The sequence below is a fragment of the Rattus norvegicus genome, chromosome 9, assembly GCF_021556685.1.
Source record: "Rattus norvegicus strain SHRSP/BbbUtx chromosome 9, alternate assembly SHRSP_T2T, whole genome shotgun sequence".
Classification (NCBI taxonomy): Eukaryota; Metazoa; Chordata; class Mammalia; order Rodentia; family Muridae; genus Rattus; species Rattus norvegicus.
In genome coordinates, this window is record NC_141542.1 from 106,259,649 (window position 1) to 106,286,038 (window position 26,390).

Here is a 26,390-nt window from a genome sequence, read left to right on the forward strand (position 1 = left end):
GTTTCTACCATGCCACAGGTTATTGGGTTTCCAGATGGCCCAAGCCTTTATATTTACAATAAGCCTTAAGCAGCACAAACCTGGACAAATACCTAACCTCCATGCTATTAGAATTTGTTTTCCTTTTTTTTTTTTAAATGTAAAGTTTTTTTTAAAGACTCTTTTTTATTTTCTCTTTCTTTCTTTCTTTCTTTCTTTCTTTCTTTCTTTCTTTCTTTTTTTTTTTTTCCGGAGCTGGGGACTGAACCCAGGGCCTTGCGCTTGCTAGGCAGGTGCTCTACCACTGAGCTAAATCCCCAACCCCTGCTTTCCATTTGATAACCCGAGTTATTACTATGTTTCATCCGGGCTGCTCTTAGTTCCAATTGGGCAGCGCTCAGGGCCACGCTTTCCTGATCCTCAACCCAAGGCTGCTTCTCCTTCCTCCTCTCCTGCACCATTACTCTTTCATGGTCCTACTCTCACCCCAAGTCCAACCTAAGCCCCATCTATGTCTCTTCTGCTCAGCTATTGGCTGTCAGCATTTTTATTCACCAATCAGAATTGGCTTGTGGGCGGAGTCACAGGGGCTGCTGGAAGACTCCATGTCTTGGGGGCCTGCACTTAGCATTACAATAGACAATAAAGGCCAAAACCTCAACAGTGCCCAAATGCTTCTGTGGGTAATTTCTGTGTATTGGGAATCTTGCTGTGATCCCCGCCCTGCCCCCAGGTCCTCCGCCTTCTCCAAGTGCCACAGAGACCTCCTAAGGGCACAATCAATACCCAAAGGTTCATGACCCCTCTTTCCACAGGGTCTGTTCCCTAACCTGTTTGGGGAATGTGCCCTGTACTAGCCTGTCAGGAAACACCCACAGTAACCAAAGCAGATCAGGGAACTTTGATCTGGAAAGAGAATGCTTTGGATGTTTCCCTGGGACACAGCAACTCATGTTCTTTGTAGTTTTAATCACAGACGATATCCCATAACATCAGCTAATTCTAAATTAGGAGCATTTTGTGCCTTGAACATCCTTAAGGACAGAAACAAACATCTGCACTTTTTATTCCCTGTGAATCTTTCCCAGTCACGGAGATTCAAGCATATCGCCGGTTTGTCCAACGGAACTATCAGAAGTACAAAGCATATGTCATGTTTTCAAGACAGATATTTGAACTTATTTTCCTTCTCCACTTAGAGAGCTTTGAAAAGGTTTTGACTCACATCCATAGAATGACTTCTCTGGACAGCTTTCTGGTGTCTCTGAGGAAGGAAGCAGGATTTGTCAGAGAGGCGAGCATGGCACAGGCTCGGCAGAGGAAGTGGGGATGTCCACAACACCCCGTCTGCAAATTCTTTTTCCACTGCACACGTGTACAGAGCCACCCTACAAGTTAAGAAGAGCAAGGAGAGCCACTCTGCACCTTCTGCAGAAATGTGTTTTTGTTTTGATCAATTTCCCAAGTAAGTTATGATCGTGCCTTGGACCCGTACTGGTGGAATGCCTGCTCATTACTGAGTACGTTTGAAAGCTGTACAAAAACCCAAACATTGAGAATTAAAAGATCAAGGGGGAAAAAAAAAACGTTAGTCAATGTTTGGGACTTGTTTGTGCTGTTCTGATGAGTCTGTTTGGACCTTGATCCTCCTGAGATCCCAGTGTCTGGTGCCTGCTTTGAGAGGTGGCATTAAGTCCCAGAGGCAGGAAGAGTGTCATCCATTCAGTGTATTGGCTGTCCTCGCTAGACTGTGATCAATGTCTTTCTCAGCCAGGAATTCCATCTCGTACGGGTGTGTCCCCATCTCCCGACTCAGGACAACCCTCAGGACATAGAAGCCAAGGACACACGTGGCTCTGAAGCTTTACTGTTGCCATTTGGATTCTTTTTAAAACATCTTCAGAGAGGTTACTTAAAGGACGCTGAGCAGCAAGAGCGTCTCTAGACCTTAATGTTGTTTATCGTACCCAGATGTTGAGAATTTCAAACATCCCAGAGGACTCATTCTAATGTCAGATACCAGAACCATATTCTTCCTTGCAGATATGAAGTCTGAATTACTCTCATTAAAAATAAGACATTTGCACGACAACTGGTACACGTATAGTGGCTCATAAGGCAGCCTTGCTCGACTTGGAGTCCACAGCAAGGCTTTGGCTACTGCAAGAATTTCCACTCATTAAATAGCAGTAAGTGCTTGCCGTGAGTTTCATGATTTTACACTATCTCCTATTTGGAAAGGAAAGCAGTGACGTGTGCCTCCGGGAAGAAATACCTCACGCTAGCAAACACGCAGGGATGTGATTTTAAAGAAATGGTTGTTTTAAACGAAAAGGAAAGCAAGTCTAAGGGAACATGGAATGTGAAGGCATTATTAAACTTCCAGTCGGGGCCAGGAGGCTGCTGTCCAGGTGGAGGAGGCTTTGGTTGTTGGCCACTGGAGACACAGGATGGGAAAACATATGGAGGAGGTGGGGGAAGGAGGGGGATGGGAGCTACAGTTAGTTAGGAAAATTAGCTCTGTTAGTACTACAGGATATAAAACGAATTAAAAATTCTAGCTAGGCAGTATAAAATACACACAATCCAGGTGTTTTATTTACAAGCTGTCAGCATAGATCAGGCAGGTTTTGGAGCTGTTCTAATTTACATCCCAGCCATATGTCCTTTGTTACTTGATGCCTCTCCTGGCCACGTGCTCATGATCTACCACCTCTCATGGTACCTCCTCCTTCCTTCCTTGGTCTCCTTTTCTTCTCCTCTTTCTCTTCCTTCTCCTCTTCTTCCTCCTCCTCCTCCTCCTCCTCCTCCTCCTCCTCCTCCTCCTCCTCCTCCTCCTCCTCCTCCTCCTCTTTCTTCTCCTTCTGTCTCTATCTGCAAACCCTAGCCAGGTAACCGAAAACCCACCTACTTCTATCCACTGCCCAATCACAGGCTTTAGCCTTTTATTGACCAGTTAACTTAGGGAGCAAGGTTACATAGCATCGTTTGGTGTAGGTGAGGATCTCCTCATCTGGGGACCAGATATTGGGGTCCAGTATTTAGCATTTTAATACACAGCTGCATTAGAGCAACATCCACAACTGGATATTAAATCAAATTACAAAGCAAATAATGGATATGATCTGTACCCGCATTAAAAGGTCAGAGTGTGTTCAGCAGTATAGCAGAGCAAGGAGTAGGAGTTCAATATGTCGAACATCAGCCCTTCTTTGGGAGACACAATTAAGGGTGGGTGTTAAAATGACATGTAAGAGCTACAGAGAAAATGTACACAGAAATAAATTCGGGGCTGGCGAAATCGCTCACCAGGTGCCTATTACAGGGCCTGAAGACCTGAGTTCCACCCCAGGACCCACATCATAGAAGGAAAGAACCAATTCCTGCAAATTGTCCACTGCTTGTGCACACAAACACACAGACAAATGCACAGAGATGACAGACACACACATACAAATACATAGACACACACAAACATACCCAGAGATTTATACAAACATACAAAGAGACACACACATACAAATGCACACACAAATACAGAGACACACGCATACAGGATACACAGACATACAGACATAAACACACAGACAGTCACACAGACACACACACAGACGTACAGACATAAATACACACACAGACACACACACATACAGACATAAACACACACAAACATACAGACAGATATACACACAGAAACACTCACACAGGCACACACACACAGACATATAGACATAAACACATATATGGACATAAACACAGATATACACACATAGATACACAGGCATACAGACCTAAACACAGAGACAGACATAAACACACACAGACACTCACACAGATACACACACACACATAGACACATGCACACAGATACAAAAGCATACAGACCTAAAAACACACACACACACACACACATGCACACAGATACAAAAGCATACAGACCTAAACACACACACACACACACACACAGACACACAGAGACACATGCACACAGATACAAAAGCATACAGACCTAAACACACACACACACAGACAGACACACACAGACACATGCACACAGATACAAAAGCATACAGACCTAAACAAACAAACACACACACACACACACACACACACACACACACACAAGCAATCCTAATTATAGAAAAATACACGGGAACACGCTATTGAAAGGAAGAGAATGAGTTTGCATGCGCAGGCCCACACACTGACTTTTCAGGGTTAGGGAAGGCACCTTGCAGTCTGTTGGTGTCTTCTGGACTAAAAACTTGGTACCAAAAGTGAGTGAAGGCTGAAGGCCCCAGGCTCCTTACTCTCCCCTCCTCCCCAGAGGCAGCAGGCATATTTGGTATTCATGGTTTTGGCCTTGTTTTCTACAGTCCATAACCACCCCTCCCCTAGGCTTCCTTTTGTGGGTATATTTTTAAATTCTACAAATACAAGAAAATAAATAAAGCCTTAGCTTTTCCAGAAAAGAGCAATCTTCTCTCCACAGCAATAAAAAGTCTAGAGGGTCACAGAGAAAGAAAGACAAGTGCATAGACCACACGTGGCAGAGTGGACCCAGCAAAATGTGTTATTAGCACACCTCTACGAAAGGAGGAGCAAGATCGGGCATAAGCGAGGCCTGCGCGGGATGGCTGAGGAAACCATAACTCACAGCCACACTCTCTAAAATAATCCCTAAACAAAGAACTGCCTAATCTACAAATGTATTGTGGAGAAAATTGGAACGAGGCAGCTTGCCTTTTAAGAAATCATAAATAATATAATTGTTTTTCCAAAATGTAAGGAGACAAAACAAATGGAGAGTCTGTGTCAGTGTTTTCTTTTAACTCTCAATTAAAGTGGAATGACTTAGACTCTAATGTAGAGATAACAGGCAAGGCAAAATATTTACATGAACGTGGCCACAGCCATGGCTGTCCCCAATGAAGCCCTAAGACAGTGCCCATGCATATCTGAAAAGACTCCAGGAGTCAAGGCGGAGAACAAAAACATCCAGATGAGGTTGGACTCAAAGGAACATGAAATGTGATAAAAGGAACACAAAGAGAATGTAAAATAAGATCAGACCCAAAGAACTAACCCCAAAGCATATGTGGATTTTCTCAGCTTAAAAGAGACAAATCGTGGGGCTGGGGATTTAGCTCAGTGGTAGAGCGCTTGCCTAGGAAGCGCAAGGCCCTGGGTTCGGTCCCCAGCTCCGAAAAAAAAAAGAACCAAAAAAAAAATAAATAAAAAAAAAGAGACAAATCGTTTAAATAGCAACATTTGTTATTACTGGAGTTAGGGAAAAATGACTAAGGGGCTGGAATGAGTAAGTGCAGGGGACAGAGAGGTGTGTGCAGTGTCGGGGTTGAGGGGGACAGAGCTGTGTGTGCAGCATGTGTGGGACAGAGGTGCGTGTGTGGTGTGCAGGGACAGAGCTGTGTGTGGTGTGCAGGGACAGAGCTGTGTGTGGTGTGCAGGGATAGAGATATGTGCAGTGCCCAAGTGACACTGATGTGTATGCTGTGTGCAGGTGACACAAATGTGTGTGTGGTTTTCAGGTGACAAAGCTGTGTGAGCAGTGTTCAGGTGCAGGGCTGTCTACCCATATAGACCTTCCGAATACTGCCAGGCCATGACAACCACGTCTAACTCTCAATTCTCTACTTCTAGAAGTTTATCTACAAAGAAAATGGTTCGAGAGTGATTAAATGGCGTGGAGGCTATAACTCAGTAGTGGTGTCTGCCCGGTGGACATGAAGCCCTGGCTCTATCTCCTACACTTGAGAAATATGATAAGGAATCAAAGACATAAGCTATATCACAAAGGAAAAATGAGAAGAGAAGTAGGTGAGTAAGCTTTGCTTCAGAGGGATGGAGACACACGATCCTTAAATATAACAGCAGAAAGACAAGCGCAAAGGCTCAGCAAGCAAGTGCATAAATTAAACCAGATGCCAGGTACAGATGCCCACCGGAACCACTGTCACCAGGTAGAGATACGTTAAAGTTCGCAGCCCTTGGCCGTGTGTGTATATATGTGTGTGTGATGTGGTGTGTGTGTGTGTGTGTGTGTGTGCATGGGTGTGGGTGTGCAAGTGTGTGCATGTTTGTGTGTGCATGTGTGCGGTGTGGTGTGTGGCTTGTGTGTCTGTGCATGTGTGTGTGTGTCTGTATGCATGTGTGTGGTGTGGTGTGTGACTGCGTGTATGTGTGTGAGTGTGTGTGTATGTGTGCAGTGTGTGATGTGTGGTGTGTGTGCATATGTGTGGTGTGGTGTGGTGTATGTGTGGTATGTGTGCATGTGCATATGTCTGCGTCTGTGCGATGGGTTGTGCATGTGTATATGCATATGTATGTGGTATGGTGTGTGCATGTGTGTGTGTGGTGTGTGATATATGTGTGTGTGTGCATGTGTGTGTGTGGTGTGTGATGTATGTGTGTGTGTGCATGTGTGTGTGTGGTGTGTGATGTATGTGTGTGGTGTGGTGTGTGTGGTATGTGTTCATGTGCATGTGTCTGCATCTGTGTGCATGTGTTGTGCATGTGTGTATGTGTGTGTGTCTGTGTGCATGTGTGTGGTGTGGTGTGTGTGTGTGTTATGTGGTGTGTGGAGTGTATGATATGTGGTGTGTGGTGTGTGTGTGTGTGTTATGTGGTGTGTGTGTGTATGATATGTGGTGTGTGCATGTGTGTGGTGTGTGCATGTGTGTGTGTGGTATGTGATGTATATATATGTGTGTGTGTGTGTGTGTGTGTGTGTGTGTGTGTGTGTGTGTGTGTGTGTGTGTGATATACGAGGGAGCAGTGCTCAGGACTAATAGGATTGTCAGATCTCATTTAAGTAGACAAACAGTAAAGTGTCCACCAAAGTCAAAGTTTCTGATTTCTCTAAAACCTCAGTTGTGTCATGTGATGTTTTTCTTGAGGCTGTCTTGTGAGAGAGCACATGATATTTTTCAGGAAGCTGTCTTGAGAAAGAGCACATGGTCTATTGTGGGAAACAGACACTTGAGAGGGTAGGTGACGTTTAGAAAGAAGATAAACTGAACTTTGCAGACGACGAGATGATGCTCTTGCATTGGGATGGCTTGGTGGACTCTGCTGGGCTCTGCTGGGCTCCGCTGGGCTCCGCTGAGCTCCGGATTGATTCGCTGGTCCTCACTTTATAGACATAAACATGCCAAAGAACTTCTTGTGGTAGTCCGGCTGCTTCTGGCTGCTTCTGCTGAATCGTACTGGTTTGGCAAGCCTTGCAGTTTCTGCTGGATAGTGACACTTCTACTGATTCATGTTTGGGATTTGCTATTGGACTGGTGGACTACGGGTACCTTGACAATGAAAAGTAAAATTGCTCTGAGAAGCTACTTCTAAACAGGTCCACAAACCCCTTTTCTTATCAACCTTACCCCCCTACCTCTGTTCAGTGGACTAGAAGGAAGGTTGAAATTAAAGAACCCAAAATAAAGGAGGTTTAGAAAGAGCAAAGTCTGCTTTTAAGACATGTACTTCCGGGGTTGGGGATTTAGCTCAATGGTAGAGCACTTGCCTAGCAAGCGCAAGGCCCTGGGTTTGGTCCCCAGGTCCGAAAAAAAAAAGAAAGAAAGAAAGAAAAAAAAGACATGTACTTCCAGTGAGATTCTTCTGAACCCTGCCTCTTACATTTCCAAAGCAGAGCGCAGGTACCCAGAGACCTTGAGTCTTAGCAGCCAGTCTGAAACATGTAAACCTCAAGAAGCTCCCCAGGAACTTTACAAGAAAACCAGAACTTTACATTTGCTTAAGAGTTTTCTTTGTTCTCGCTTTAATCAAGACCTACACCAAACACATTCATCTTCCACTTGCAGAGAAAGAGTTCCTGTGACTTTAGTCTTCCAAACATAAACCCTTGGAGCCAAGATCCACTGGGGAAATGTATTTGTATAACATCGCTAAGAGTAAGACATGTTTAGAGCGCACAGTCCTTAGTGATCCCCTGCCTCATCGCTCTGGCTGCCACTTCTACAGATGGGTCTTCAGGGTCATATTCCTGTAAACCACAAATGGGAGCTTTCACTACAGGGGCATTTTAAATATATGAATGCACCATTCACTAACATCAAAAGCCAGGGCCATGAGTAGTGTTTAAGGAAATAGTATTTGGACTTTTTTTCGATTTGTTTCCTCCTCCTCTTCCTCCTCCCCCTCTTCTTCCTCCTCTTCCTCTTCCTCCTCTTCTTCTTCCTCCCCCTATTCTTCCTCCTCTTCCTCTTCCTCCTCTTCTTCCTCCTCCTCCTCCTCTTCTTCTTCCTCTTCCTCTTCCTCCTCTTCTTCTTCCTCTTCCTCCTCTTCTTCTTCCTCTTCCTCCTCTTCCTCTTCCTCCTCCTCTTCTTCTTCCTCCTCCTCTTCTTTCTTCTCCTCCTCCTCTTTCTTCTTCCCAAGTACACAGTCTTTGTACATGATATGACTTCCTCTTTCAAAGCCCACTTAAGAGGATTCCATCACATAACTGAATAATCTCATGCAGAATCATATGTAAATCTAAGATTCCCTAAAATATGCCGTTAGAATGTGCCCACATGTGGTATACTAAACACTGTGGAGTTTGTGTGTATCTGTTTTGTTCTTTTGGTATTGTTATGTGGAACATATGTGGATTTTGGAAACTAACCAATAAGAAAGAATGCTTTTCCGGGGGAGGGGGGGATGTCAAAGGTTCAATCTGAACACCCTGGCAATGAAGAAGCTTCCATAACAGTTCTAAAGACCGTGACCAAAGAGGAAACCACAGGGTAGAATGCGTTGTTATTTGACAGTGATCACCTACCGGATGCTTCTCCATGCATGGGGAATCATGATGATTTACTGCAAAAGAGACTTGGTCTGGGGCCCTAGAGGATGAATGACGCAAGCTAAAGGTTAAGTGCTTTCTAAGGAGGGATGTGGACTATAAACAACAGACCATTTCTGGTTTTGCTGTAGTTTGCTTTATCTAAAAAGGCGGGAGGTGCTTGTGCATTGTGTCATATAGCAAACTAAAATTCCCTCACTTACATTATGGCCTCTTTAAGAAATTGGTCTTATTTTAGAATTAAGTGTTAAAATTATGTCATCCGGGCTACAACTAGTGAAGATTCTGGGCAGGGTGAAGATGAAGGATTCCAAGGGAAACAGGAGACAAAAATTAACATTTAACCCTTGATTTGAAAAGACAACGGAAGGCCTTGGAAAGGGCTCAGTGGCTAAGAGAACTGTGACTCTTACAGTATGATCACGTTTCTAGCACTCATTTTGGGTAGTAAGTTTGTAACTCCAGTTCCAGGGGATCTAACCCCCTCTTCTGGAGTCTTCGGGAACCCAAACATGTGTACACATATCCACACACAAAGATACATACATACTGTCTTAGTTACTTTTCTAGTGACCAAGGTAACTTATAAAAGGAATCATTTAATTTGGGGCTCTAGTTTGTCTTAGTTGGGTTCTATTGCTGTGAACAGACACCATGACCATGACAATGTTTATAAAGAAAAACATTTAATAGGGGCTGGCTTACAGTTTCAAAGGTTCAGTCCATTATCATCATGGTGGGAAACATGGCAGTGTGCAGGCAGACAATGGTATTGGAGGAGCCCAGAAGTCTACATCTTGATCTTTGGGCAGCAGAAGGAAACTGTGTTTCACACTGGGTGTAACTTGGGCATATAGAACCTCAAAGTCCACCCTCAGTCACACACTTCCTCCAATAAGGCCACACCTACTCCAACAAGGCCACACCTACTCCAACAAGGCCACACCTCCTAATAGTGCCACTCTCTATGGGCCAAGCATTCATACACATAAGTCTATAGGGGCCATACCTATTCAAACCACCACATTCTACTCCCTGGCCCTCTGTAGGCTTGTAGCCATAACATAATTCAAAATGCATTTAGCACAACTTCAAAATTCCCCATAGTCTATCACAGTCTCAACAATGTTAGAAGACCAAAGTTCAAAGCTTTTTCTGAGATTTGGGGAAATCTCTTAACTGTAATCCCCAATAAAATCAGCAGATCACATGCTTCCAATATATAGTGGCATAGGATATACATTACCATTTCAAAATGTAGGGAAGGAAGCATGGTGAGGAAACACTGGATCAAAGCCAGACCAAAAACCAGCTGGGCAAACTCCAAGCTCCGTACCTCCATTTCTGATGTTAAAAATGTTCTCCAGATCTCCAACTCCTTTAGTTTCTTTCTCCTAGGCTGGTTCACTCCCTGTTAGCAGTTTTCTTTGGCAGGTATCCCACAGCTCTGGCATCTCTAACACTTGGAGTCTCCAAGGCAATCCAAGCTTCACCTTCAAAGCTTCATGCAATGGCTTCTCTAGACTTTCATGCAGGAACACCCCTGCCACACACCCGGCCCAGGAATTTCCTTAGTCAACGAAGGAGATTTCATAACCCCTCTCACACAATGGCCTCTCTGGGTCTCCATGCATAGATACCCATGACACAGTCCTGACCTCAGCAGCTTTCTTAAGCTATGGAGGGGAATTCCACAACCCCTTTCTTCTGTCCTTGATTCTAAAGTCAGCACCATGTAGCTGAAACGGTCAAATGCTGTTCTAGCAGGGTCCCCTAGTTCAATTGCATCTTTATCAGCTTTCTATTTTCCATGGTTTTCTTCACCACCTAAGCTTGGTTGTCCTGGAACTTACTTTGTAGGCTGCCCTTGAATTCAGACCTGCATGCCTTTGTCTCCTCAGGGCATGTATTAAAGGCATGTGCCACCATCCCTGGACCTAAGGTTTTCTTTAATTCCTTCTCAAGCTTAGTTGTGTGGGATCTTGCCCCAAGGCCATCATTCTCTTAATTCTATTTAATATATTTAATTTGTTTGATTACAGGATTTAGTTCCATTCTACTTCCTGGTGACCCTTTAATCCTTGAACCATACATTTTATATTTTTCCTTACACAGCTTGCTCCATTTCATCCAAATGTGCTTCTAAGAGTAAACCATGTTGCTGTAAAATTATAAAAATTGAAACTGTCTTTTATCCCCATGAGATCCAGCACCTCGGTGCTCCATGATATCTGGTAGATATCTTAATCTCAGTCAGCAAAACCTCTCACCCACCTTGCTCTATCCAGTATCACACTGCCAATGGCTTCTCTGTGAGCATGGCAACAATCTCACCCACCTAGTTCCCAAGGCAGATTTCCACCATGCCAGAAATACACATCCCAATTTCATGGCGGCCCAGTGTCTCCAGCCACTACATACTATCTTGAATTTAATTTGCCACATGAAAGAACACACAACACAATAACCTCTGATCCAATTGATAAGATATAATTGCTCACCTAGACATACAAATCCCTGTACACATCCATCCTTTAAGAGTATTTATAACAACCTGTAAATGTACGGAGAGGAATCTTAACATCAACCTCCATGTTCTCTCCACTGCTTCTCTTCCTTGTTCCAGTCTCCTCCTCTCTCTAAGACTTTTCTCCTGCCTATCCTGCCTTCTTGTCCAATGACAGACCACGTTCTGTCTTGTACCTGCCTTCACCTGCATGATGACATGATCAGGACAGAATCTATGATAGACTATTTTGAGATTTCATTTACTGAGGCAATCGATCCAAATCTCTTCACTTTTACCTCAGACAGACTATTTGGACAAGGGCAAAAAGAAGCTACCTAGATAACATACTAAAAACCATCTCCTCTTGAGTCAGTGTCCCCTACATTCCCCCAGTTCAAATGACCCTCAGCACCACTGTCTTCCATGTTCTTACTAGGATGGCCCATTAAGCCTCACTTAAAGCATTCAACTGCTTTTGTATTCCAAAGTTTCAAAATCCACACTCCTCCAAACAAAAGCTTTATCAGATCTATCACAGCCATACCCCACTCCTGGTATTAACTTCTGTCTTAGTAAGGGTTTTACTGCTGTGAAGAGACACCATTACTAAGGCAACTCTTACAAAGAAAAACATTTAATTGGGACTGATTTACAGTTTCAGAGGTTCAGTCCATTATCATCATGGCAGGAAGCATGGCAGTGTGCAGGCAGATGTGGTGCTGGAGGAGCTGAGAGTCTTCATCTGCAAACAGCAGACTGAGACTATGTTTCACACTTGGCATAGCTTGTGGATATATAACCTCAAAGCTACTCATTTCAAGTGACACATTTCCTCTAATAAGACCATACCCTCTAATAGTGCCACTCCCTATGGGCCAAGCATTCACATACATGAGTTTATGGGGAACAAGCCTATTCAAACCATCACACAGTTGTAGATGGACTAAAGTCTAAGGACCATGATGGTAGGGAACATGCAGACAGGTATGCATGGAGCTGGAATAGTAGCTGAGAGTTCATATCTCAATCCACAAGTAGGAGGCAAAATGATAGAACTGGGGATGGTATAGGCTTTTGAACCCTCAAAACCCATCCCCAGTAAAACACCTCCATCAACAGGGACACACCTCCTAATCCTTCCCAAAGAGTTCTACCAACTTCGGACCAAACACTGAAATATATGGCTTATATGGAGGCCATCCTCATTCAAATTACCACATATACATCATTAAAAATATAATAAGTCTCTTACAGAGGCAGTGAGAATAAAAGAGGAGGGATTTAGCTTGCAATGTGACACAGTGAGCAAATGGCTCCCATCTCAAATCTTTGCAGCCACATATAACTTTATAGTAACCCCACTCTGGCTGTGGACTCAACTTGGTCAGGGGATGCCACCCAGAAAGCAGGATTTAGAGTGTGTTTACAGGACTAGGCTCTGCTTACATGTGAACCTATGTGCTCACTAGGATAGCACTATTTCCATATTCACATTCTATGGAAAGTCATGAACAGAGTCAGTGGGCCCAGTCATCCTGGCTGAAGCCACCACCCAGCAGATATGGGCTCCCAGCCAACATCAAAAGGGTTGTCTATATGATGACTCTTCCAGATCAAGCAAACATCAATCTAATATTTCTAGTATCTGTCTCTATGGCGATGACCCCATTATAAATGATCGTGAGCCAGCATGTGGTTGCTGGGAATTGAACTCAGGACCTCTAGACCAGCAGTCAGTGTTCTCAACCTCTGAGCCATCTCTCCAGCTCCAACTTCTTCTTAAAGGGTGGATTAGTTAGGGTTTCCCAGGCTGCATAGACAGAGACACACAATGTGCATGCATGCACACAAGGACAGGGACATGGGCATGGAGGCATATGAATATATACAGATGATATGAGTAGAATATCAGAAGAATTTAATTACACAACTGTGGATTCTTTAAAGTCACACAACAGTCTGTCTACCTGCTATCTGGAAAAACAGGAATCCGTGAGGCTCGGCTCATGGCTGAAGGCCTAAGGAACAGAGAAATAATTAGACAAGGTAGCACTTATTATGAGACTGAGGCCTGAGAACCACTTAGTCCCATGGAAGGCACTGGGGGAAGTGCCCTGTGTCCTGGAGTCTGAGGTCAGGAGAAGCTGGGCTTCTAATGTTCAAGGTCTCCAACTCCTACTTCTCCATTCTATCCAGACCCCACGGAACAGAATTCTTGTTACAGGGGGAGGTGAGGGTGGAATTTCCCATGTTCATTTGCTGATTAAAATGCCAATCTCTCACTAACACTCCCAGAATTCTTTGTCAGTTCCCTCAACCTAGCCATCTAGGTTTAGAACTGACATTCATAGAGTAGTCCCTTGCCAAGGGCTCTCTTCTTTCAGCCACGTCTCCCACGGTGTCCCTCATTTATCCCTGTTCATCTGGGGCTCTTGCCTTCTGACCACTATGCTCTCATTAGTGTGAAGACTTTGGGTTTTCTGTTCTCTCTATTGGAGATGCTTCTTCAGTCCGGCCTACCTAGTTATAAATAAGTCAAGACCCCACTCACTGCTGTTTGAATATGAAGCTCGGCTCCTTCGCCTCACTGAATAAAATTTAATTGTAAAGGACGAGGACCAAACTTTGGTCTCTGTCTGTTCGCTTTCCCAGGTTGCATATACACCCATTGTGTGCTTAGAGTAGTCAACTTGATAGAATTTATAGTCACCTTGGAGGTGGGCTTCTGAGTAAAATTATGGAGGATCAATTGATTTGTGAAGATCTGCCCACTGTGGAGAACACTATTCCCTGGCTGGGATTCTGGATTATACAGAGAAAGCAGCCCAGGAGCACTCGCATGCATTTGTTGCTCCCTCAAGATGGCAGGGGTCATGAGACCAGCTGCTTCAAGCTCCTGCTTCCTCAACTGCCCGCCATGACAGACTACTTTGAACCATGAGCTAAAATAAATTCTTTCTTCCTTAATTGCATTTGTCTGAGGCTTTTATTACAGTCTCAGGGATAGGGGAAGACTAAAAAAGATACTATCATCTAGAATTTGGCCGGAGTGCCTATTACATAAATGGTTAGTGTGATTTCTGTTTCACGGGAGAGGAAAAAGTGTCCGAAAGGTCACAACGTTCCCCTTGATACCTTGTTGCAAACTGTAAGAGTCAGTGTGAACCTGATACTCACTCAGCCCAAGCTCCTCACAGGGCATAACCCAGGAGGATGATGCCAGCACCCAGACCTCCATCCTTCTTGCAACCTTAGCCTCACCCTGCTCCAGCACAGCTGCCAGCCCAGGCAGCGGACACCGTGGGACAGTCAAGGTCCTCTCATTCTGTGTTCTCCTGGCTACTATGTAAAGGCAGCTGTGTCCACAACTGCTCTTCTTACAGAGATGGTGGGAAAATGGGCTCCCTTCCTTTTGTCTCCTCAAACCCCTCTAGCCTTTCATTTCATCTTCTAAAGGAGAGCTTCTACCTCAGAGGAGACCATTAAAGACCCTGCTGCTCCCAGGGTCAGCAGCAGGCGAAAGGCCTGCCTTTGTGGGTGCGGTACTCATACTCCGATTAGAAGCAGAGTCCATCCTTGCTCCTGAGGCACCAAGGGTGTGATTAATGTGCTGCCACCGTGATAGATGGTAAACATAATGGAGCTTGAAGGAAATTAATGGTATTTTGAATCTTTAATAATGCTTTATAACTATCTGGAAGAGACATCTCCATCACAATGTGACTCTTCCAAAAGCTGGTGGTGCTCGGCTGACAACGGAGGGGACGCTTTGCGTGTGTGTCGGGTTAAGGATTGGAGAAAAATGTGGCAAATAAAAACGATGACATTTGTCAGGATTGGGGGAGAGGGGAGGACTATGGGCATGGCTTTTTAGTTGAGTTTCCTTAAATATTGTCATGGCAGTTTGCGTGCAAGGAATTCTTTTTTAAATGGAATACGAAATTGAATTTCGTTCTCTTTAAAACGTCCACATGTTTTTCACAGGAATGTAAAGATTGGGTTAATTTATGCCCTTTCCCCTACCTCCAGCAACAAAGGAGCCCCTATTCCACCCTGCAAGTGTAAGCTACATGCAGGGCCATTGTTACTGAGGTGCTGTCCATTAAGAGTTTGGGAAAATGCACAGTCACCCCAGGAGGAAGGGTCAGAGGGTCAGAGGAGAGTTCGTTCAGGAACAATGTCGCATTGTGGCACCCAGAGTTGAGCTAAATCTTCTACAACTTCGCCAAAACTCTGAGCAGCATTGTGAGGGAGATGCTGAGTTAGAGGCTGCCTCAGACAGGCATGGCGATAAGCTCAGGGTGAGTTTCTGAGGCTTTTCTGAGGCTTTCCCATGTGGCAGCATTTGTAGCCTAGAGAGTCATCCTGGCATATATCAGATGTCCACTGAGTTCCTCCCCTTTCCCACATCCTCCAGTGTTCTGCCACCAATTAAATGGGATGCTTATTTGAGATTGTCAGTAGACATCCTGTGAATACACGACACATGGGAACCGGCCTCATAAGGGGTCTCTAATTTCCATATCTCTTTCCATGGGCGAGCCTCTTTCCATGGGCAAGCCTCTTTCCGAAGCCTTGCTCCAGCTCTGAAATCTCGGAAGCTTCTATGGAGGAATTTCAGAACCAAACACAGGCGTCCTGGTACTGAGTTTCCAAATTGTTCCCATGTCAGAAAATAACGATATGCTAATAGCATCTTGCTTAGTTAAGAGCAAGAATTGAGAGCACACTTCATGGTAATAGGCTTGCCGCTCAAAGTGTTTGCTAGTCGGGGCTTTGGGGACCCACTTCTGACCTCTATTCATTTGAGAAAAATGGGATTTTATTTTATTTTAGTTCATCTCATTTTGATTTACAATCTCATATAGCCCAGGGATTTTACTTTATTTTGTTTTATTTTGAGATAGGATCTCATATAGCCTAGGCCGCCCTTGAACTTCTGAACTTCCTGCTGCAATTAGAGGCTTGTGCTACTGTGTCTGGGTTAATACAGTCCTGGGGCGAAGCTCAGGACTTGCTGTGTGCTAAACAGACAGCCTCCCAACTGAGCCCTCACCTGAGAAATTTTTATATGGCCCATGCAGATGGCTATACAAAGCCAACGTTTGCTGGTAACGCGTCCTATAGAAATTTGAAATTTAAATTTAAAGTAATCATTGATATGCAGTCAAATGTGCACACCGATGGAACGACTGCTTATTTGCAGTGCAGAATTCAATGCTGACTAAATCTGAGAGACAGAGGGACCCAGAAAATCATCAGTGTTTTTCAGAATTGGCCATAAGCTTGATTTTATAATTGTGAATGTTAAAAGCATAAGTACACGGGACAACATGACAGAAGTATGTCCAAGCCACGTCAGAAGTTGCTGGAAATTCTGGCTTAATCTCATGTTAAAACTCATTGACCAATTCCCCATGAACCTCAAGGCAGCAACACAAACAGTAGTACTTAAAATCAAATATTCTAACCCAGTGGTTCACAACCTTCCTCACGCTGTGACTATTTAACAAGGTTCCTCATGTTGTGGTGACCCCCAATCATAAAACTATTTTTCTTGCTACTTCATAAGTGTAATCTTGCTACTGTTATAAATCATTACGTAAATATCTGATATGCAGCATATCTGATATGTGGCCCCAAAGGGATTGCCGTTTCCAGGTTGAAAAACCACTGTAAGTCTAACACAGCACAATCCAGAGTTACGCTGATCTGATACACGCTGAGGAATGGCAGAAGGAGATACGAAGTCTTTTCCATAATGGAACCCTTATGTTTCTACAAAAGCAGAAAACTTCGCACAGCAATGAAGCGCTGGTTTATGGTGTACAGTAGTTTCTCGAGTAGCATGAAAGTACACTCAGCAAACAGTGGAGCGGGATGTGGGTTCAGAACCAAGCTTCCTGTGAAGCCCCACGAAGCAACTCACGCATGCGCAGTGGAAAACACCTCGGGTTCATTTCACACTTGATTTTGAATTAATCTTGGTTCAGAAACGCGAGATTCACCAGACATTTTTCATCATTAAAAAGGAACTCTGGGATTCGGGACATCTGCAGGGTTGTGAGACATAAAGAGAGGGAAGTACACATCAACTAAAGACTATGGGCGAGGAGAAGGGAGAGTGGGAATCTGAGAAGGACATCAGAAAATCCTTTGTCACCACCTTGAAAGCCGCCATCATTGCTAACCCAAAGGCTTCTCTTCCTCTGCCTCACCTTCTTCAAGCTCTGTACATTCTGTGCAGCCTTGGTCCAGAAAATGGGGAACGCTGATGTTGGGAATGCCATACTCGGCCGTGGCGTTTGCCATACTCGGCTGTGGCATTCACCATGCTCGACTGTTGCGGTGTTTGTCACCTTCCTCAATGTTGTTCAGCAAGTGTCTGAAAGAACAACTTGGAAGGAGGAAAGATGTGTTTTGCCCACCATTTCAGAGGGATCAGCCATTGTGGTGTTGTATTAAATATTTACACTCAATCAGGGGTTTCTACTCCTCCTTTGATCATTCAGTTCCCAGATAGAAGACACAAAACCCTTATGTTTACGATAAGCCTTATTTACTAGAGCTGGGCAGATCTCCACCCTCTAAGCTATTAGACTCTACCCATCAATAACCCCGAGTTATAACTTGCCGTGTTCCACCTTGGCCACTCTTAACTCCAATTGGCCAGCCCTCATGGCCACTGTCTTAGTCAGGGTTTCCATTCCTGCACAAACATCATGACCAAGAAGCAAGTTGCGGAGGAAAGGGTTTATTCAGCTCACACTTCCACATTGCTGCTCATCACCAAAGGAAGTCAGGACTAGAACTCACACAGGTCAGGAAGCAGGAGCTGATGGAGAGGCCATGGAGGGATGTTACTTACTGGCTTCCTTCCCCTGGCTTGCTCAGCTTGCTCTCTTTTAGAACCCAAGACCATCAGCCCAGGGATGGCACCACACACAATGGGCTGGGTCACTAATTGATCACTAATTGAGAAAATGCCTTACAGTTGGGTCTCATGGAGGCATCTCCTCAAGGGAGGCTCCTTTCTCTGTGATAACTCCAACTTGTGTCAAGTTGACACACAAAACCAGCCAGTACAGCCATGTTTTCATAATTCCTATCCCATGTAGTCTTCTCCTCTCTCCACCTTCTTCTCCCTCTCTTGTGCTTCTGATTCCAAGCCTAGGAACTGAAACTGTGCCTATCTTTCTTCTGTCCAGGTATAGGCTGTAGGCATCTTTAATGGCCAACCAGGGATAACTTGGAAAGCAAGGTTACATAGCTGCACTTGGTGTCTGTGCGGATCTCCTCATCTCTGAGGCAACCGGGGCCAGCATTTAGCATTACAACACACAGCAACAGACCAAATCTCAGTAGTTTTAAAGAGCAAGGTTTGTACAACAAAGGCTGGTAAACACGAGGATTCACTTGTAAGCCTAGACCTTTCGGTACAAAATTCAGCCTTACAATACCCAGCAACAGACCAAACCTTGATAGATGATGGGGAGGGTGTGGCATGACTAAGAAGCAAACGGTATAGAGGCCAGGAAGCAGAGAAGTGGCAGAAACAGCTCCCAAGAGCACTGATTTCTGAAGCAGGTAGGTAACTTCCAGGTGTCCCTTCAGCCAGTGTCTATGGGGCTTTTCCCTGACACTTCTGAGAGCTACAAAGGAAATTACAAGACATAATTATTCTCGAGGGGGCCAGGCTACACCTTGAGTGTGCTGCAGAATTTACAAGGTAGGCACCCGTGTGGTAGTGCTTTAGAAAGCATGTGGGGTAGCCCTCCCAGGTTTAATCCTTAGTCAAGAGAGCCCAGAGATACAGGGGAAGTTTAAGTCAAGAGACCGCAGGTGCTTGAGGGAGCCCCAGCTACTGAGTGGGGGAGTTTGCCCTGTTCAGCAGCATGTAGCTTTCTAGCTGCTCTCCACGTCTTAAATTGGTGGATCTGGCTGGGGCAGCTGGAAAACTGCCAGCCTACTTGAGGAGCCTCCACAGAAAGTCAAGTTCCTAGTTCCACACAAAGTCTCCCCGTCCCCCTTTACCAACATGCAGAGCAAGAAGACTTTCACACGGTTCTTCATTTACTGTAGAAATTGATGTCATTCACAGAGAAAAGGTGAAGATTGAAGGGCAAAGGAGAAAATATTTTACCCAGAGCTTGTCCAGTGGGAGGCCCTGCCTAAAAACACAGGGGCATACGAAGGCCTAACCTGACCCAGGGACTTAAGGATGTATTCACCTGACCCAGAGACATAAGGCTGGAGACCTTGTCTCAACCACTGTAGAGCTTCCCATCCTTAATGAATAGGATTACTGTGCAGATGTTAGAAAGAAAGCCGTGCTCAGGTGATCGAAGGGTGGGATAACACTACACCGACATCTGGGCCTCTGCCCTTCTCTGATGGGAAGGGACTTTGTAAATATACTCCTTGCTCCACCCCTCATCAGAGAAGTTTCTTGTCACAGTAGATTCCAATTAGCACGGACTTATAACTAGTTGGGTGTAGAGAATGAGCCATTACAAAAAGCTCCTCCCTAAATAGGAGGGCATCTATACTACATGGCTCCTTCTCCCAAAGCTTGGGGCTCATCGTAGAAGAGATGGGGGAGACTATAAGAGGCAGAGGAAGCTTTGGATGATGATGTCAAACTGTGTTTTCTGAGCTGTTCATAGAAATGTCACGGCAGTTTGAGAACATGCAGAAGACATGTGTGAGCCCAAGTTGGACTGAATCTCAGCGTGGAGAGAGGAGATGGGCACGAAGCACCACCCCCTAACTGAAGAGCTATTGGCAACAGACAGTTAATGGAAAGGAAGAGTCAGTTGTCTTTAAGGGTGTTCCCACCCCCAGCAGAAGATTGTGTACCTAAGAGTGTATAGGCAGCAACAACTGGACCTGACGGGTTACCAAAAAGATAGAAGACACAAGTTGAGTATATCTGGAAGGGAGACAATCTGGAAGGGTTGGTAGGACAGGGATTGATAAGACCACGTGTGAAATCCTCAAAGAATTCATAAAAAGGAGAGAAAAAATAAAGCGCCATTCTCTTGTGAACAACTTTTAACTGATTCCCACCAGGATGCTTGAGAACCAGGAAAGAATTCAGGGGAGAGAACCATCAGCCCCAAGGCAGGTGGACGTCTTCCTCTATGACTGACCTTCAGACAGCTAAGACCCCCATACTGGGCGGTGACAGCACTTGCTGAACTAAGAGCTACCCAGCCTCTCAATCTTGATCCACAAATTACCAGAGAGCTGAGAAAATGCAGCCATACCAGCAGCCCAGCCACTGAGAGTCTCAGCTCTTTATACACTGGTCTTTTGTTCTGAATTTAGTTCTTCCGTATATTTGGTATCCCCTTACTAATGTGATGACCAGTGCAGACAGACCCCGTTCAGATGTTCATTGCTGACTTTTTTTTAAAGATTTATTTATTTCATGTATATGAATACACTGTCACTATCTTCAGACACACCAGAAGATATCAGATCTCATTATAGATGGTTGCGAGCTATCATATGGTTGCAGGGAATTGAACTCAGGACCTCTGGGAGAGCAGTCAGTGCTTTTAAACACTGAGCCATCTCTCCAGCCCACCAGAATTGCTGATTCTTATCAGTCCATCAGACTCCATTTGGGCCACATCCTACCCCCAGTTCAGAACCAGCCCAGCCTAAAGAGTAAATGCAGCAAATCCAAAGGAAGGGCCATCAGCACAGCTGCGCTCACACCATGTGGAGCCAGGTGCCCCATGCAGCTGAGCTGGTCCTCAGCTGTGTGTCAGCTGATCCCAGCTCCAAACCCCAGTGCATGCTAAGCAAGCATTGGGATTACCAGAAGAAAGCCAGAATGTGAGAGTCAGACACAAGAGAGGAAAGGGATATCATGGCTCCATGAAGATGGGTTAAGAGAAGGGTTTGCATCCAGCAGGGGGGAGGGAGTGCTTATAAGTAAGGAAAAGAAAGGGGTCAATTATAATATAAAGTTGGGTAATAAATCAGGTGCCTAAAATATACACCAGCAGGGACAACCCCATCACTTTTGAGCTCCTATGGTGCTAGATCCTGAGCCTGGAGGGATGGCTTTAAGACAGCATTTGAGTCAGGTCTTAAATATGAACAGGGAGCCTAAAAAGCTGAGGTGTGCTCCTGTACTCTGCCCAAACCAGTGACAGACATCACCAGTTGATTCCCGAGCAGCCCATATCACTTACTATTATTAACTGTTCCAGATATTCTGTGAGGCAGTGGACACAGGTCTAAGACTAGGAATTCTCTGAATGTCTCAGCTTGCTATTGAGACACAAGCAGACCTAATTGTGACTTAAATATCGATAGACTCTTGTTCTGTCCTAGTTCAGAGCTGGTTACTTGCATTTTGCCAACAGCCCTCTTTTGAAGCCTGCCATGTTCTTAACACCCAATCGACAGGAGGTTCTCAAGGGCTGACACAAGTGAGTGTGTGCCATGCATAGAATAAATAATACACATCTAAGGACGTCCTAACTTCATAGGCATTTGTGTCACTGTGGGCAGCAGTGGTGACATTGCTGTACCCTTGGATGATGTTCTATTATAAGTGTCAGGGTGGAGGAGGTGTGGGGAAGGGAGCTCTGCACATTCGCTTTGAGTTTTATTCACGTTTGTTCCCCAACAATGCCCTGCAATGACCTCCTGTTCAGGATGGAGCCTCAAGCCCCCTTGAACACCCGGATTTTCTAACTAAAAGCTACTGAAGAAAATGACAAACAGCGGGTAATCTGCACTGTGTGCTTCGCCTGCTTCACCTCAATTAAGCATTGTAGAAGCGCATTTGCACACGTTTTAGCTAATTAATTAATTTGCTAATTTGTGTGTTTATTTAATATGTATGGGTGTTTTGACTGTGCTGTGTCTGTGTGCTGCTGGCGTACCTGCGGCTGGCTGGAAGAGGGTGTCGGATCTCTTGGAACTGGAGATGTTTGTGAACCATCATGAAGGCTGAGACTCGAATCTGAGTCCCCGGAGTCCACCTCTCCAGTCCCCCATAAGAGCACACGCTAAGATGCATAGACTGGGGCTGGGAGGGGTTCACTTCGCTGTCCTGGAGTCATAGTTGTTAAAGTGGAAAGTGGGTTTGACCGTAGCTGAGGCCAGTTGTTCTTTTTTCCTAAGTGACCCTCCTTCCCCGTGTTGATGACGTGTGCTGCAACGGATTGGTCTGAAATCATTATACCTGTGCGTGCTTTCAAACCCAGAGGTTGCCTTATACATCAGCGACTGTTCCTCTCTGTGAAATGAGGGGAAACCATCTTTCTACTTGGCAGGGTGTAAACTCAGTCAGACAGAATCACATCACTTCCCCTAAGATTGGCCCAGGAAGGCAACCTCATTACAGAGGGAGGGACGGAGGGGAGAGGAGGGGAGGGATGAGAGGACGAGAGAGTGGGAGAGACAGAGACAGAGAGAGACACAGAGAGAGTGTGCACCTAAGCCCCCTTCTTTACCACCTTCCTCCCCTGTACCGCTATCTCTTCCCTGCTATTTTCATTGCCTGGCCGGGTTGGGACTTTCTCCAGATGTTCCTAATTTTGGTGATTTTTTCCATTGCCTGTGAGCCCTTTCAGTACTGTAAATATTTGACTTCAATCTCTTCCCTGCTCACAGAACTTTATGTGGTCACTTCAAACACTGGTGCAGGATTGTCTCTGCTCCTTAAGGTTGTTTGGTGAATTAAGAGACTGGTAGTTGATATCTTGCTGGCTCCCTGTGCCGTTTCCCCTTCCCCCGCTGAGACTTTGAAGTCTAAAGGAGCACAGAATTACTCATGCCTTAGATATATACAGTGCCCTTAGCGCAGATAGAGGTGCCTCGTGGGTGTAAATTGTTATTAATAATTGCCTCTCCATCTGGAGATATCCAGTTGCCATTTTTTAAATCAGCGTTTGGTGTGCGACTGCGCATGTGTGCGCATGCGTGGTGCATGGATCTCCTCTACGCCCACTGGCTTCAGGGACAATCACACCAACACTGAGAGTTCTTGGCGCACAATTCTTGTACACACAGAACACTGTAGACTACGGTAGACTCTCCCACTTCTGCTCTGCCCTTCCTGTAGCCTCTGACCCCCCGGACACTCCTCACCCAGCTCTGCCTCCCTTTGGCTCCTTTTAAATTACTGTGTACTAATAATCTTGTTACTGTTAATACGTCCTGTTAATCAGCAATAAATCCATTTTGTGTCAACTCAGAATAAATTCACAGAGCGACTTTTTAAAAAATTACATTCACGGGGTTGGGGATTTAGCTCAGTGGTAGAGCGCTTGCCTAGCAAGCACAAGGCCCTGGGTTCGGTCCCCAGCTCCGAAAAAAAAAAAAAGAAAAGAAAAGAAAAGAAAAATTACATTCATTTGAAGTCACACAGTTTTAAATTTTATGACTTGGGAGCCATACAAAATAACTTAAACAATTTTAAGTTAGATTTATTTATTTTATCTGTATGACTGTTTTTGCCTGCATATATGTATGTCCACCACATGCTGCATGCCTGATGCCCACAGAGGTTGGAAAGAGGGCATAAATTGAATCCCCCGTAATTGGAATTTTAGATGTTTATCGGCTGCCACGTAGGTGCTGGGAACCCAACCCAAGTTCTCTGCAAGAGCAGCAAGTTGCCTTGACCTCTGAGCCACCTCTCTCCGCCTGCTAAAGCCTGTCCTTGCTCCTTCTAAGAAAGCAAAGGTTTGATTTTGGCATAACATTTTATAATGCAAAACCCCATTGTTCCCTGCTCTGTTCGAAGGTAGAAAGAACACTGTCACTTAAATCATGAGCAGATGTGGAAGTCATATGGACATCTGGTCCATCTTGCCAGCGGGGGGGATTTTGTTGATAATGATGTCTAACTTTTTTTTAATGGCTGGATGTTGATAAATAACAAATTAAAATGGCTCGCATAATGGATTTTTAACAACTTCCTTGGGAAATATTTCTAAGCTGCCATAAGAATGTTCTGCTCTGAAGTCCTTCCTGCCACCCACTCTATATTTCCCTTTGACGTATTTGATGACTCAATAAAGTGTCGGTTTCCTGGAGCACCGTATATCTTCAGCAAGAGGTCCAGATAAAGGGCTGTGACATTTTGAAACCAGAAAGGATCCAATGAGCCGAAGAATACAGACCAGTAACCTTTCGAATAAAGTCATGCTTGTTTATTGAACATAAAGTATTCCTAACCCATTTTTAATAGAAAGGACTCCTTTTGTAAAAAAAACATCGAGTATAAACTTTTTAAGGAGATCTTTTTTTAGAATTGCTTATGTGTGTTGTGTTGGGGGAATGGAGTTTGTGGGTAAAAATTGGCCCTGGACACCAAAAAAAGGGCATTGGATATGCGGTTGGAATCACCAGACATTGCGAGCTACCATGGTAGGTGCTGAACTCGGGTCTCCATAATAAGTGCAGCAAGAAATCCTGGGTTCAATCCCCAGTGCTGGAAAAAAAAAAAGACCACCACCAACAACACCACCACCACCACCACCAACAACAACAACAACGACAACAAGACCACCACCACCACCAACAACAACAACAACAACACCAACAACAACAACAATGACAACAAGACCACCAACAACAACAACGACGACAAGACCACCACCACCAACAACAACGACGACAAGACCACCACCACCAACAACAACGACGACAAGACCACCACCAACAACAACAACAACGACACCACCACCACCAACAACAACAACAACAACAAGACCACCACCACCACCACCACCAACAACAACAACAACAACAACAACAACGACAACAAGACCACCACCAACAACAACAACAACGACAAGACCACCACCAACAACAACAACACCACCACCAACAACAACAACGACGACAAGACCACCACCACCAACAACAACAACGACAAGACCACCACCACCAACAACAACAACGACGACAAGACCACCAACAACAACGACAACGACAACAAGACCACCACCAACAACAACAACACCACCACCAACAACAACGACGACAAGACCACCACCAACAACAACAACACCACCACCACCAACAACAACAACACCAACAACAACAACAACGACGACAAGACCACCAACAACAACGACAACGACGACAAGACCACCAACAACAACGACAACGACGACAAGACCACCAACAACAACAACACCACCACCACCAACAACAACGACAACAAGACCACCACCAACAACAACAACAATGACGACAAGACCACCAACAACAACGACGACAAGACCACCACCACCAATGACAACAAGACCACCTCTCCATCAGAAACCCAGGACTTGCATTGTCTGCTCCTGTGCTTCTGCTCAGTTTTTGTCCAGAGAAAGGTTGGGAGCTGGGGGTCCCAGAAGAGCAATTCTTTAGTTCTGCCTTTGCAGGGTACACAGTTGTTCCTCAGAGCAAAAGGAAACTGGGTCAGAGAAGGTTCGAGGCCATCTCCACACAAGTCCCAAAAATACCAGCCTTGCCTCACACCCACTCACCCCACTGTCTCACTCAGTCACAGTGATTCTTCTCTCACAGGCCACTCTATCCCTCCTCAAGGCCTGGATTTCACCCCCCTCAGCCTACTCTGTGCCTACGTCTCTGGATTCTCCCATGTGCTCCTGAGCCCCATCCAATGACTGACTCTGGTGTTCCCAGATACAGAACAACCACATGGATGAGTGTATCTGCCTCAAACACGGAAGGACTCTAGACACACACACACACACTCACACGCTCACACATGTATACACACACCACACATGTATACATACACACATGCTCACACACTCACACACATGTATACACACATGTACACACACCCTGCACACTCCCACACACTACACACACATGTATACAAACACACACATGCTCACATGCTCATACACATGTACACTCACACACATGATCGCACACTCACATTCTCACACACACTACACACACATGTACACACATACATGCTCACAAACAAGATGTGTCAGGTGTTTTCCCATCCCTGTGACAGCAGAAGTGGCAGAAGGCAAGCCCACCCCTGTCAGCACATTACAGCCCTGTGTGTATAGTGTT